Source organism: Oncorhynchus mykiss, chromosome 15, assembly GCF_057628025.1.
Source record: "Oncorhynchus mykiss isolate SJ-2025 chromosome 15, ASM5762802v1, whole genome shotgun sequence".
In the NCBI taxonomy this organism is placed as follows: Eukaryota; Metazoa; Chordata; class Actinopteri; order Salmoniformes; family Salmonidae; genus Oncorhynchus; species Oncorhynchus mykiss.
This window is the reverse complement of record NC_143036.1, coordinates 64,135,063-64,147,485: the sequence shown is the minus strand read 5'-3', so window position 1 is coordinate 64,147,485 and position 12,423 is coordinate 64,135,063. Positions and strand designations below refer to the sequence as shown.

The window sequence follows — 12,423 nt, the reverse complement described above, 5'->3', positions numbered from 1 at the left end:
GTTCATTGTCCCCTGGGCGCCTGTGGCTGACAGTCTGTTCCAGACATGTTTTTGCATCGCTCTGCACCTGGACAGGGACATACCGCAGGCCAGAGAGGGGGGGAGAGGAGCGGAGCTGCAACCCTGTGATCCAAATCTGTGAGCTCTTGGGGCCTGCGGCTCGCATTCTGCATTTGGTGTGACAGTGTGTCTTTCAGGGGCATAGTAAACACTCAACACTTCTTCTTCAGTTGTCTAAACCCAAATGTATGTTTCATGCTATTCAGCAGAATTATGTTAAACCCCAACTCCCTTGTGACAAATCACAAATGCCATTTATTTACCAACATTTTATTTATGATGATTCCTAAACATTACAGTCTCAGGTTGATGGTAATCATTGACCTGAATGACCTCAGATCACATTCTACTGTAGTATTGATCTGATGATTAAAAAAATAAGAAGAAGATGAGGTCATTGCTCATGGTGTATCACTGCATTGTATGGGGCACAAACCAAATTAATACAAGGTGGAGGGGGGAGGGTGTTCACCATTCTGGGTTTAATCAATCACCCCGCAGGAATCAGGGGCGGGAGGAGGAGGATCAGGTGGAGGAGGGGTTGGGATGTGGGATGTTGGCTGGGGAAGGAAGGAATTCCCCTTCAGGGGCTGGTGCGGAACCGGACTGTTTTTCAACACTCTGTGCGCGGCTCATTCATTCATTAGGCAGCGAGACAGGGGTGTTTCGGTGGTGGGTCTGCCACGCTGGCGCTGCCTCATTACTCTCCCAAGGCTGGCAGGAGTGTACCACGTTGTGGAATATCTAACACCCCCTCCACTGTCCCCAACCCTGCCAGGGAGTGATGTGAGCTCAACATGTTGGAGTGTCTGCTCATTATTGCAGTATCATCATAACTCAGTCAAGGACGTTGTGTGTGGAGGAGAACGGGATAAGTGACGTAGAGTTAGGGAGGGGTTTCAAATCCCCGCGAAGGGACGTGGGAGGGATTTCTCTGATTGAAATACTAATAGCCTTGGAAGATAGAAACCTCCTCTCTCTCTCTCTGTCTCGCTCTCTCTTTTAACTGCCTGTCATAACCTATGGCTTAAAGATTATTCTTCCCTCTAAGTGCATCTAAAAAAGATTGAAATCCAACATTTGATTTAGCTTTGTACCTATTAAGAGCTTATTTTTAAGCATTTGTCCCAAATGGCACCCTAGTCAGAATGGGGCTCTGCACTAAATGGGGAATAGGGAAGAAGGTGCCATTTAGGAGACACCCAGTGCTGTTGAATGTAATCACCCCGTATTGATCAGAGAGGACAAAGGCCAGGTTATTACTGGTCTATGAGTGTGTCAATGCTCCTACCCATTTGACTGTGATGCATTAGTTCCATTTACATGGCTGAAATGTCCTCACCTAATTACTGTCATTTCCCCTTGTTTGAAGCCAGCCTCCATTTGGAGCCAGGTAAGGGCTTTTAGCACAGCAATTATTCCACTTCCCTGTATCTTCCCATCTTTGACTTTGGATTACAATAATTTCCCCTGCTTTGCACGGTTCCGAAGGATATCTGCAGCCACACCACAGAACGACCCACTGTCGTTGTGTTATTAACAGTTGCATGTGCACACCTTGAAGTGCCTCAAAAAATTGTCAAAGACTCCAGCCACCCTAGTCATAGACTATTCTCTCTGCTACCCCACGGCAAGTGGTACCAGAGTGCCAAGAGGCTCCTAAACAGCTTCTACCCCCAAGCCATAAGACTCCTGAACAGCTAATCAAATGGCTACCCAGACTATTTGCATTGCACCCCCCCCCCCCCCCCCCCCTCCCACCACGCTGCTGCTACTGTCTGTTATCTATTCATAGCCACTTTAATAAATCTACCTACATGTACATATTACCTCAATTACCTCGACAGCGGTGCCCCCCGCACATTGACACATTAACTCTGTACGGGTACCCCCTGTATATAACCTCCACATTAACTCTGTACGGGTACCCCCTGTATATAACCCCGCTATTGTTATTTACTGCTGCTCTTTAATTAATTGTTATTCTTATCTCTTACTTTTTGGGGGGATTTTCTTAAAACTGCATGGTTGGTTAAGGGCTTGTAAGTAAGCATTTCACTGTAAGGTTGTATTCAATGCATGTGACAAATAAAATGTGATTTAATGTGATTTAATAATAAAATAGGACTATTTCTCCTTCACTTTAGAAACTGCAGTACAGGATTGCTTCAATCTCACTGTATCCGAAGCCACAATAGTTGTTTTATCTGTGCACAATTTATACAAACACAAGTGACTTATAACATTCTTATCCCATGTTGTTCTCTACTCTCCCCAATGGGAACTTCAGGGTTTGTTTTCTTTCCAGCTTTTCTTGGTGATGGGTACAGTATGCCTTCTCTGGCAGCCTGTAGAGACCAGACTGTGATGGGTACAGTGTGCCTTCTCTGGCAGCCTGTAGAGACCAGACTGTGATGGGTACAGCGTGCCTTCTCTGGCAGCCTGTAGAGACCAGACTGTGATGGGTACAGTATGCCTTCTCTGGCAGCCTGTAGAGACCAGACTGTGATGGGTACAGTATGCCTTCTCTGGCAGCCTGTAGAGACCAGACTGTGATGGGTACAGTATGCCTTCTCTGGCAGCCTGTAGAGACCAGATTGTGATGGGTACAGTATGCCTTCTCTGGCAGCCTGTAGAGACCAGACTGTGATGGGTACAGTATGCCTTCTCTGGCAGCCTGTAGAGACCAGACTGTGATGGGTACAGTGTGCCTTCTCTGGCAGCCTGTAGAGACCAGACTGTGATGGGTACAGTGTGCCTTCTCTGGCAGCCTGTAGAGACCAGACTGTGATGGGTACAGTGTGCCTTCTCTGGCAGCCTGCAGAGACCAGACTGTGATGGGTACAGTGTGCCTTCTCTGGCAGCCTGTAGAGACCAGACTGTGATGGGTACAGTGTGCCTTCTCTGGCAGCCTGTAGAGACCAGACTGTGATGGGTACAGTGTGCCTTCTCTGGCAGCCTGTAGAGACCAGACTGTGATGGGTACAGTGTGCCTTCTCTGGCAGCCTGTAGAGACCAGACTGTGATGGGTACAGTGTGCCTTCTCTGGCAGCCTGTAGAGACCAGACTGTGATGGGTACAGTGTGCCTTCTCTGGCAGCCTGTAGAGACCAGACTGTGATGGGTGCAGATGTTGGAGATGAGGGGCGATGAGGGGAGATGAGGAGGAGGAGGAGGAGGTGCAGCGTGGTGCTGGAGGATCATGTGTTGATAGCTGCCGTGTCTATTTTCCTATCAGATGGGGAGAGCCGAGGCCCTATGCCTCCCTCGGGGGAATTCTGGGCTGTTTCCATCTCACACATTTCTTCTGGCTCTCACTCTCTTCCTCACACACACACACAACACACACAACACACACAAACACTGTATCATCCCAGATGCAAGAGCCAGATTTACTTATTTCACGATGGGCTTTTTATCCCGCATTATCAAGCGATTTCAAGGAATTTTTATCCCCCACCAACGCAGTTATGATTTATCTGCTGGAGCCACAGTGATAAATGTTCTTGAGAGTAAAAACATTATTTGTGTAGTTGGATCATTCTTCGTCCCACTCCCCATAACTCCTCTGTCTGTTCCTTGGTAGAGTTATGAGCGCTCATGGCAGGTAATGTATTTCATTATACGCTAGCCTAGTTTTAAATATAGAAAATGGGTGGGATGGGACCAGTCCAGCCTGAGGCCATTTGCTCGGCTGGTCCCTGAAGGTGCATCCAATATTGATTGCTATGGAGTGGAGTGTTATATTCCTACAGAGCAGGATATGTAGGCAGCAGGAGAGACGCTGCTGCTTGTTTCCTGGCCAGATTTAGACTGCCAAGCAACACTAGCGATGACAGACTACTGGCGGAGGTGCCATGGATCCACAGTGAGCTGCAGCTTCACAGCTTGAGCTGCTAAAGCCCCCCACGCTGTCTGCAGAGCAGAGAGGCACAAGTCAAAACAGACACTAGGCACACACTATCTTTCTCTCTCTTTCTCATCATGTCAACACGTGGGCATTGATTAAGGCTGAGAAGATGTATGCACCCTACCCCTATTTCCCTTGATGACAAGGGGGAGGAGAGAGTAAAGGAAATGCTAGAATGTTCTGTGTTTACCACCTGTTATGCAAGTAGGCTGTGTTTCCATCTACTGTGGGATAGGAACACAGCATCCATGATAGGACAGGATTGTCTCCAAGAAAGTACAGAATTCAGAACAGCAAATATCTGTCACTGAAATCCTGCTGCATAAGGAATGAATTTCCATTCAGATTGTGACCAGAAAAATATGGGTATTTATTCCGGGCTCTAACTCGCTGGATGATGAAGAAGTTTTGCCCAGTGATCTTCTTGCCTAGATTCACGTCAAAAGTATCCTACTTTGCATTCTGGGTAGAAGGTCTGGCTTCATCTAACTTTCACTTTGAGCTCTGATGAATCTGCTGAACAGTTTTTCTCCCTATAAAGGGACGTCTGAGTAAATGAAAGGCGTCTGATTCTCAGAACAGTGGTGGTTTGGCAGCCCAAGTATGATTCATCGTCATAATCTCCTTTGCACAGCGAGCGATTTTTGTAATCAACACATTTCAATTGAAAAAGACGTGAATCATTCTCTCTCATATGTGCCTAATCAAGAGGGGAAAGCAGCAAATGAAACAAGCTGGTTAGGACTGTTTGGCTCATTAGACAGCTCAGGGCGTGGTGTGAGAATATGGGTGTACATAATGGGAAAGTTAGGCCTCTACTTAGTATAGAACAATGTTTCTCAAGCAGTTACTTCTACCAAGCCTTGATTCACTGAAATTATGATTATTTGAATATGGTGTGTTATTGCTGGGCTAGAGACAGGAAGGGGCGAAGTGGGACTGTCCCCTCCCGTTGAAATCTGTCCACAAACACAGCGATAAGCAGAGCAATAAGCAGAACACCTGCCTTCCTGCCTTTGAGACGACTCCCATTGTTAGGGTGGAGACTAGACCATTTCATCATTATATACAGTATATCTGGCATCCACCAGGAATGGATTGGGATTGTTACATGACAAAAAACACAAAAAAATGCTGCATGTGTCCAACCCTGGTAAATGTTTTCACCTGGGACTAATCATTAATGCGGACAGAGGAGCAACAATGTGCACAAAGGGCTTTTTCAGGTGAAGTGCTACACTGCACAGATTCCGAAGCTGACCCAAGCGTAATGCATCAAAGTAAGGAACTGTTTGGTCAGCAAGAATAAAACGGCTCTAATTTTCTGCATTATTTTTCCACCCCTTGTCTCTCAGGGCTGTAAAGCTGGTGCTGAAGTCTCTGAGGTGTTTATGTGGGGCAATTTCAGTTATTCACCACGAGGAGCGAGGAGGACGGGAGGAATACCAACCTCATCTGATACCCACCTGGGGCATGAGTCTGACTGCATTCCACACAAGTAATTACAATTATGCTAATCAATTGCACCATTAGGCCCGGAACAAACACAGACACCTTCTATATAAACACACACCACATATACAGACACGCCCACTTGCACTCACACATGGTTTGGTATGTCACTCTCTAAATCCGTTACAGTTAATAGTTATCTTTCCAAAATTGTAATCAGTAAAGTAACTTTTAGATTAACCAAACCCAGTAACGTAATCTGATTACTTTGTTACTTTTGGAGTACTTTCCCCTTAAGAGGCATTAGAAGAAGACAAAAAGGATCCATCAAACGCTTTTGGTTTGTCATCATAGTAGTCACTGACTTGTGGTCAGACTCGCTCAGGTGGAACAAATTTAAAATTGCACCTTTTTTCAATGTTTAATTGAATTGTATTCATAAAACAGCAAGGTGTCATGTTTTTTCTTCTTCTCGCAAACATAATTTCCATATTGAAAGTAATCCAAGAAGTAATCAACTTGTTTTTCTAAAGTATCTGTAATCTGATTACAATATTTTTGCTGGTAACGTAACTCAGGATTTCCCAAACTCAGTCCTGGGTCCCCAGTGCACATTTAATTTTTGCCCTAGCACTACACAGCTGATTCAAATAAACAACTGATCATCAAGCTTTGATGATTTGAATCAGTTGTGTAGTGCTGGCGGGAGGGGGGGGGGGGTTGTTGGACCGAGTTTGGGAAACCCTGAGTTACGTAAAAAAAACGGATGACATGTAACTGATCACATGTAATCAGTTATTCCCCAATCACACACACACACACACCATCAATCTTATCATCATCCTATGCAACTGATGAAATGAACAAGTGGTTAAAAATACTAGGCTATACATCTAGCACACAAGGACATGAGCTGGAAAATCATGGCCACTCTCAAGAAGAACTCTGAAAGTAGCCGCAATCTTCTCTCTCTTGTTCCTGATTCAGTTTCCTAGATTGGCTTGGGAAGGAGATTGAAACATGCAACTGGGTGGGAGGATGGGGGAGGTAATAGGTTTTGGACCAGGGCCTTATGAGACACAGGACAGGTGATGAATTGAGCACTCTCAAGGGGATTTGAGTGTGCACAGGAGGCAGTGGAGGACCATGTCAGTAAGGCACCTCTGGATAGGGCAAAATAGCACAGGACTCAACATGAACCAGAATGGATACACACAACTATACAACATTTCATTTAGCATCTACACCTAGTGATTTATGAGTGTAGTTACAGTACAAGTGGAGAAACAGATTGACAGCAGTCCTTGATGAAGTTTAAAACAATGTATTATATACCTTGATGCAGCAACATTTCCATAAGCAATCACTCTCCCTGCTGCCTGTTGCAGGCCAGGACTGGTATGGCTCACAGCCTACAGCCTATAGTTTACAGCCTACAGCTTAATTTACAACCTACAGCCAATACAACCTACACCCTATGCAGCCTAAAGCCAGTAATGGCCAGGCCTACACATTCCCTCCTGCCTCCCGGAGCAACAGAGCGAGTGCTAATGAGGCCATCTTCCATTCATTTAATTTAGCATGGCCCATCCACGGGGCTCTACCTCCTTCTGCCATGCGGCTTCCAGCTGCTGGGTGATTAACCTGGGAGGAACTCTAAAGGATTATATGGTGAATACCACTGCCTGCATGGGCCATTACTGTGGAGGGCTGCCCAGGCACCCGCCCACCATTAGCCTCACTCAGCCAGCCTCTACGGCGGAACAACATTCAGCTGTGGCTCTCCTGTCTCACGCACACACACACACACACACACACACAACCACCTACAATGTGCTTATGCAGACCACATCACACACCACATACGCACAGGCACACTCACATCTGGACTTCAGTAATGAACTTCTGTGGTGGATCTGGGCGTTCCTTTATCTCCATTCTAATTGGACGGGGGGAATGTGTGTGAAAAAGTGCTATCACTCTCCTCTGATTAATTTATTTCTCATATCACTCTGACGGTATCTCATGATGATCATTCTTATTGCTGACGTGCTTTCAGCTCTAGTTGAACTATGCCTTGATACAACACTGAGTCAGCATAGAGAGCAGTTCCTTTTCCTTAAAAGACAGCCCACTGGTTGAATCAACATTTTTTCCATGTCATTTCAACCCAAAATTAAATGTGATGTGGTTGAATCAATGTGGAAAACTGATCATCAACGTAAGCGAATATCATTTTTTTCACCCAACCTAAATCCAATGACAGGGTGAAATTTTTCACTTTGAATTCATGTTAGTTGACAACTCAACGAAATGTAAATCAAAATTAGATGTTGAACGCCTTTGCCCAGTGGGAGGGGTCACCTTGGAATCATACGTGTTACGCTCGCCATCGGAATGAGGAGACCAAGGTGCAGGGTGGTAAGCGTACATCTTTCTTTATTAGATTAACACCAAAAAAAAAATATATATATATATATATATATATATATATATATATATATATATATATAAACTAACGTAACGTTCTGCAGGCTACACAGTAACTATACAAAGTCAAGATCCCAATAACTAAGGTGAGAAAAAGGCGATAGACAGCTGCCTCTGATTGGGAACCATACCAGGCCAACATAGAAAATACAACATAGATTGCCCACCCTAGTCACACCCTGACCTAACCAAATAGAGAATAAAAAGGCTCTCTAAGGTCAGGGCGTGACAATACGATTAAACTAAACGCTAAACCAGTGATAAGAGTGATTATTTAACATATTTGATGAGTCCCACGTGTCTGTGAAACATGTGGGAGCATTCATGTGCTCCCAATGTGAAACCAGTGAACAAACAACCGGAAGCTAAAAAGTGAGCAGTGTATAGAGTCACACACACATATGTGTCTATATAATTCATTTCTAAGTCCAAAAATGGATGTAGCAACTAAGGATTCTAGCTTTAAAAATGCTAACGTATACATCTAGCACAAAAGGACATAAGTGGGCAAATCATCGCCACACTAAAAGCAAACTCTCAATCACAATCTTCTCTCTCTTGTTCCTGATTCGGTTTCCTAGATTGGCTTGGGAAGGAGATTGGAGTCATGAAACTGTTGATTAGAGGGGGGAGGGAACAGGGTTTGGACCAGGGCCTTATGAATAGGGCCAGGAGTTTTTGGCTACAACTGTAGACACTGTGCTTTTACCGGTATTTACAGCGTTGTCCACTAGTATTGGCATAAGCTGTCTCCAATCAATCATTGTCTGGTTGTGCATGTGTGTTTGATGGGGGGGATTGCTTAAGCCAGGGGAGGCGTAGCTCTGCAAATCTTAATATCACAAAACATATTATTTGTTAGGGAATACTATTTGTAGATCAGTGATTCTACACCTCACTTTGATCCTCTCCATCTGACTCGGAAGTTACTGTCGAGTTCCTCCCAGATTAATCACCCAGCAGCTGGAAGCCGCATAGGAGACGGAGGTGGAACCATGTGGGAAGGTTGACATTTATTGACATGAGTCTTGTCCTGGAAACAGAACTGAGCGATTTCCCCTTAGATAGACCAGCTGCAAAGTCAAAATTGGAAATATTGTAAAAATGTGTATATATGTATATATATATATATATATATATATATACATTTTCTGTCTTTATTTAAGGTTATGGTTAGGCTTAGTTAGGGTTAGCAGTGTGGTTAAAGTTAGGGTTAAGGAAAGGGTTACGTTTAAAATCGGATTTTATGACTTTGTGGCTGTGCCAGCTACAGTAGTTATTGATAAGCTCTTACTGTAGCCTTTTTTTCTCTAGAGATAGGACAAAGTGTTTTTTGTTATGTTGAACATGTGCTCTTCATGACAGAATGTTAACATCAGGTGAAATACAATTATTTCCCCCACACTACTCAAAAGGCACCTGATTGGTGGACAAGGGTCACCTTGGAAACCCACAATTAAACAAAATGCTAGGTAATAAGGGTGAATATTTACCACATTTGAATCTTACATGTCTGTGAAACATGAGGGAGCATTCAACCTGAATTTAAAAACCCAGAAATGGAAAAGTGAATAGTGTAGACAGTCTGCCTGAGGTGATCTGTATCCCTTAGAAATCAGAAGTGATCTAATGTGTTGCTTAGCCCCTCTCCTTCACTTTGTGTTCCTGAGCCCCTGAAAAGCAAAGTTCAGAAGGCTGTGAATCGCTCTCTGTTCAGTCCCTTGCAACCTTGAGAAATCACCTGAAATCAACAACAATTCACAGGAGTGTGCTGTTTGCTCTCGCAAGAATCAGAGACAGACCATTCAAGATCTAGTATTGTGATTTTTTTTGCTGGATATCAAAGAAGACAGTGAGCCTCCTGAGCTGGAGGACAGCAGTGACTCCATAGCTCTGTCTACGCGCACCGCTGTCTTCTGTAGTCTCTGGCAAGGCAACTAAACAGGGTAGCTAATGTCAACCTACACTCTTAGGAAAAAGGCTGCTATCTAGAACCTTAATGGATTCTTCGACTGTCCCAATAGGAGACCCCTTTGAAGAACCCTTTTTGGTTGCGGGTAGAACCCTTTTGGGTTCCAGGTAGAACCCTTTCTACAGAGGGTTCAGAGGGTTCAGAAACTCAAAAAAAGAAACAGGACCCTGTCTTTCAAAGATAATTTGTAAAAAATCCAAATAACTTCACAGATCTTCATTGTAAAGGTTTTACACGCTATTTCCCATGCTTGGTCAATGAACCATAACCAATTAATAAACATGCACCTGTAGAACAGTCTTTAAGACACTAACAACTTTCAGACGGTAGGCAATTAAGTTCACAGTTATGAAAACTTAGGACACTAAAGAGGCCCTTCTACTGATTCTGAAAAACACCAAAAGACAGATGCCCAGGGTCCCTGCTCATCTGCGTGACTGTACCTAAGGCATGCTGCAAGGAGGCATGAGGACTTGAAGATGTGGCCAGGGCAATAAATTGTGATGTCCGTACTGTGAGACACCTAGACACCTAAGCGCTACAGGGAGACAGGACGGACAGCTGATCGCCCTCGCAGAGGCAGACCAAGTGTAACAACACCTGCACAGAATCGGTACATCCGAAACATCACACCTGCGGGACAGGTACAGGATGGCAACAACAACTGCCTGAGTTACACCAGGAAAGCACAATCCCTCCATCAGTGCTCAGACTGTCCGCAATAGGCTGAGAGAGGCTGGACTGAGGGCTTGTAGGCCTGTTGTAAGGCAGGTCCTCACCAGACATCACCGGCAACAACATCGCCTATGGGCACAAACCCATCGTCGCTGGACCAGACAAGACTGGCAAAAAGTGCTCTTTACTGATAAGTCGCAGTTTTGTCTCACCAGGGGTGATGGTCGGATTCGCGTTTATCGTCGAAGAAATGAGCATCACACGAGGCCTGTACTCTGGAGCGGGATCGATTTGGAGGTAGAGGGTCAGTCATGGTCTGGAGATGTGTGTCACTGCATCATCAGACTGAGCTTGTTGTCATTGCAGGCAAATCTCAACGCTGTGCATTACAGGGAAGACATCCTTCTCCCTCATGTGGTACCCTTCCTGCAGGCTCATCCTGACATGACCCTCCAGCATGACAATGCCACCAGCCATACTGCTCGATCTGTGCATGATATCCTGCAAGACAGGAATGTCAGAGTTCTGCCATGGCCAGCGAGGAGCCCGGATCTCAATCCCATTGAGCACATCTGGGAACTGTTGTATTGGAGGGTGAGGGCTAGGGCCATTCCCCCCAGAAATGTCCGGCAACTTGCAGGTGCCTTGGTGGAAGAGTGGGGTAACATCTCACAGCAAGAATTGGCAAATCTGGTGAAGTCCATGAGGTGGAGATGCACTGCAGTACTTAATGCCGCTGGTGGCCACACCAGATACTGACTGCTACTTTTGATTTTGACCCCCCCCCCCCCCTTTATTCAGGGACACATTATTCCATTTATTTTAGTCACATGCCTGTGGAACTTGTTCAGTTTATGTCTCAGTTGTTGAATCTTATGTTCATACAAATATTTACACGTTAAGTTTGCTGAAAATAAACGCAGTTTTCAGTGAGAGGACGTTTATTTTTTTTCTGAGTTTACAAAAGGATTCTACCTGGAACCCAAAAGGGTTATCCTATGGGGACAACTAAATAACACTTTTTTCGAAGTGTAGCAATACTCATAATGATGAATTGCTGTCTAATTGGGCGGCTGGAGATTGCATAGATTTTCTGACCAGACTTATCACAAGTGAAGTCTATGTCTCACAAGCTGTGAAAGATAAGGAACCCTATGAATAGGGTAGCTTTGTTGTGAACAACCTGAACAGGGAAATGCATGCTAAATGTTTTTAGATCGGCCAACCTTGATTAAGTATGAGTAGAAACAGTTGTAAAAGTTGACTGTTCTATCTTCCGGTAACGTTCCCTCCATCCCTCTTTGAGAGGGAAATCTAAGCATGCAGAAACATTTAGCTAAAGTGTTCGGAAGTTTTTATTTACCTAATCCCATTCATTTTCCCCTTCTGTCTCTAACTCTAAACTTGGAGGCAGAAATTGGATGATTTCCATTGGCACTTGAGTGAGGCGCTTTTTCACAAGGCACTGCTAATCTCCCAGACCTCCCTCTGTTTAACGCATCCTGTGACATATTGACAGAGGGATTTCTCCATTCATTACTGTGTTAGAGAACAAATCATCTAACTTGACTCATTCTGTAAATGTAATATACGTCAATTGAATAATTCGTAATCTATTTAGACATTATCAAGTATTACCATAGTTTCACTTATATAGATATTGGCTAATGTATTTTACTGTGGGCCCAAGTAGTTCGTATAATCAGCACGATTTCCCTCAGTCCATGACCGGTACATTGAAGTAGTTATCATTTAGTAGTTAGTTTTCTTCTGGTGAAAGAGAGGCGGACCAAAACGCAGCGTGGTTGAAGTTCATGTTTTTTTTTATTAAAAAAAACTATACATGAACAAACTACAAAAACAAG

General features: G+C 44.3%; 1 protein-coding gene across 2 annotated transcripts in view; it reads left to right on the top strand.

Annotated features, from left to right (window-relative positions):
• Positions 1–12,423, top strand: part of LOC110490487 (myotrophin) — a 73,081-nt gene that overhangs the window by 26,451 nt on the left and 34,207 nt on the right. Inside the window, exon 2 of one of the 2 annotated variants that reach the window (XM_090200777.1) lies at positions 5,325–5,467. The exons of the other annotated variant lie outside the window; for it this stretch is intronic. The gene's annotated coding sequence lies outside the window, so the exon portion shown is untranslated. The remainder of the gene's footprint in view (positions 1–5,324; positions 5,468–12,423) is intronic. 2 annotated transcript variants of the gene reach the window in all.